Consider the following 3,587-nt stretch of genomic DNA (forward strand, 5'->3'; position numbering starts at 1 on the left):
CTTCACACTGCTGCCTAACTCGCTGAGAATTCTCAATCCTGAGGCTAAAACCTCTAGGGTTTTTCATAACCTACCTGAAATCATTACTCAATGATTAAAAACCTCATAACCCACCTAGTGATTATGAACTTTGCTATCATTATTTAAAGCCCATTCTCTGTCATTCCCCTGCCCATTTCCTTATTCCCATCCTCCTGGTAAATGAATTCAACCTCTACATTACCCTACTCTCTAGAGTCCCTTGCCCTTTTATCCTATCTCTGATCTTGCTTTGTCAAAACTCAGTTATGGTGAACTATGGAACTCTCTTATGACTCTGTCTTGAACCCTCTTTTCTTTTCCCTCTTTACTATTTCACTTGATGATCTTATCACCAAGGCAGCTAGATAGTAAGTACAGTTGATAGAGCATTGAAACTGAAGTGAAGAAGACCTGACTTGAATTCAGCCTCATACACTTCCTAGCTGTATGATCCTGGCTAAGTTATTATCCATTATCTCTATCAGTTTCCTCAACCACAAAATAAGGCTACCAATATTGCAAACATCAAAGTGATATCATAAGGATAAAATAAGACTTGCAAAGTCTTTAGCATAGCATCTGACACAAATAAGTACTATACATAAATCCTTCCTTCCTTCCTTCCTTCCTTCCTTCCTTCCTTCCTTCCTTCCTTCCTTCCTTCCTTCCTTCCTTCCTTCCTTCCTTCTTCTTCCTTCCTCCTTCTTTCCTCCCTTTCTTCTTTCCTTCATCAGTTCTCCTGCATTCAATTATTTCTATGCCGAACATATCAGCTTTTCCAGACTTAAACTGTCTCCTGGCTTCCAGTATTATATCTACCTAGTCTACATCTCACACTGGGTGTGTACACTACTTAAACTCAACAAGTTAAAATTCAAATTTATTCCCCAAAAAAAGAAAACCCTCCCTCTTTCCTAATTTTACCATTACCGTATAGGTTACTACCACCTTCCTAGGAACCCTGGCTCACAACTCATGTGTCACCCTCAACTCTTCATTCTATTTCACTCTCCATATGTAATTGGCTTCCAAATCTTTCTTATTTTACTATCAAAACATATATACATCCATTTTGTTCCTCTGACACTGCCACCACCCTAGTATAGGCTGTTAATACTTTATACCAGGACTACTGTAACAACTTTCTTTAAATCTCCCTGCCTCAAGTCTCTCCCCATTTCCAGTCCTTCCTCTACTCAGCTATCAGTTTGATTTTCTGAAAGGGCAAGTCTGACAACATCGCCTCCCTCTTTCAATAAACTCTAGTGGCTCCCCATCATCTCTAAGTTCATTATGAAATCCACATTTGGTATGCAAAGCGCCTCAGAAACACGGTCAATTTCTATTCAAATATTCTTACATTTCACTACCCACCTTCATGTTCTGTGATACAGTGTTATTGGCCTCCTCACTACTGCTTAAAGAAAACACTCCATCTCCCATCTCCAGGAACTTTCATTGGCTGTCTGTTTATGCCTGTAATTCTTTTCCCCCTTATCTTCACCTCCAGGCCTCATTGGCTTGCTTCTATTCCCAGATAAAAATCATACCTTCTAAATGAAACCTTTTTTACTAATCATTCTTAAGTACAGTGCCTTCCTTCTCTTGATTGTCTTCAGATTATCCTCTATATATTGTTTGTTTACAGTTGTTTACCTGTTGTCTTTCCCCTTAGAACATGAGCTCCTTGAGGGGTGAAATTGTCTTTTGCATTTCTTTCCCTCCCCCCCAGAGCTAAGCACAGTGCCTAGTCCTTAATAAGTGTTTGTTGACTGACTGACTTTCTTTTCTACAATCTATATGCTCTGAGAGGTGATTATTGCTGCTATACTCAGTGGTCCTAAGTAGTTTCCCCTAAGGAAAAAGAAAAAAAATAACAACAAATATCTTAAAACACCTTACATGCTAGAACCCTTATGGATTATTTATTGAAGGAAATCTCCCCTTTTCCCAGTTGTGCTTAGAAAAAAAAATGTGGTCCACCTTTTTCATTATTTTTGTCTTCTAATTAAAAAAAAGAACAGTTCAGAGATGGAAAGAGCTTTAAAGATTATTTTACAGATGAAGAAACTAAGAATAACAAAGGTTAAGTGACTTTCCCAGGCACAGAAAATAGCCAGCAGTGGAATGAATATTCAAATATATACCCTCTGATTTCAAATCTAGTTCCCTTTCCATTAGATAACAGTACCTTTCTAGAATCAAAATACAGTATTCTTAGTACTATAGAGAACAGTATGCTGAATTTGGTGTCAGGTAGACCCTTGGGCTCAGGAAGGTTATAAGAATAGTGATGGTGAATAGGGCCACAGGAGAATAGATTGGAAATGCCATCCAAGTATAATGGCAGAATTGATTTGTTCATGGCTAGTGAACCAGAACTAGAGGGGAGAAGGGAATGGAGAAGAGATTACCTTTTAGGTGCTTTGTAAAGAGGCTGTTAAGGGAGTAGTCTAAAAAGAGAAAGTGGATTGAAGGTTTTTCTGAGGATTTTCCTGAAATTATATTCAAAGAGGGACAGTCAACAGTCAGCAAATCAGGGTGACACAGCAGAATATCTCTTGGACACAATCTGTGGCATGGATATCCATGAGGTTAGTGAGGAGACTATGAAGGAGGTGGTCAGAGAAAAGGGTGTGAATAGAATCAGTATCAGTAAGGAGCTTTGCAAAAATAATGACCTATATAAGCATCAACTATCATTATTATTTATAGCAAGGGTATGTTCTTTAATTTACTTTGTATGAGACATGCTTAGACCAGAAGAAGATGTGAAGATGAACAAGATACAATCTTTATCTGCAAGAAACTCATGATCTAGGAGGGGATCTAACACAGACATAGATACCTTTAATATAAATTAGGCTATAAATGCAAATGAGACTCTACCTGCTCATTTGCTTTGCTACTTTTCACTTTTCTTTTAAGGACCAGGATGAAAGTCATGGATGAATTTTAAAATATATCATTATTATATCACATCATTATCAAAAAGTTCATATTCTCCAAGTGGAGATAATACATATTCCAAGGGTGAATGGCAAATATTTAAAATCAAAGGTCATCTACAAATAATGATGAGTTTCTATTATATGAACATAGCCCTAGTTCCACTTTTGATCAACATTACTGAGATTCTCATGCACATCATCAAATACAATTAAAGGTGTTCTGTTAATATGTGTGATCCTTACTGCTTTTCTTTCCCGCTGAAAAGAAAACAAACACAAAATAAATAAATGGAGAGTATGAGAGTTATTTGATTCCTAATTGGAAATGGCATGATTGCAATGGATATAGTGGTACATAACTGGAAAACAATCAGAAAATATGAAGTGATGAAACAGGAGACAGAGAAAACAGGCTAGTCTTCTTTAAAAAAAACAAAAAAACTTCCCCCCCCCACCATGGAAAGGACCACCTCAAAGAAATCTGAAACCCAATCTCTTTATCTGAAACAAACATCGTCTATGAAGGTGAAGACTGAGGAATTACTTTCCAGGTGAACCTGAAACAGAAGCAGGGATTTCTTCATTAAGGGAGATAAGGCTTTCACTGATGAAAGG

This window comes from Phascolarctos cinereus, unplaced genomic scaffold (genome assembly GCF_003287225.1).
Source record: "Phascolarctos cinereus isolate Bilbo 61053 unplaced genomic scaffold, phaCin_HiC Scaffold_7;HRSCAF=346, whole genome shotgun sequence".
NCBI lineage: Eukaryota > Metazoa > Chordata > Mammalia > Diprotodontia > Phascolarctidae > Phascolarctos > Phascolarctos cinereus.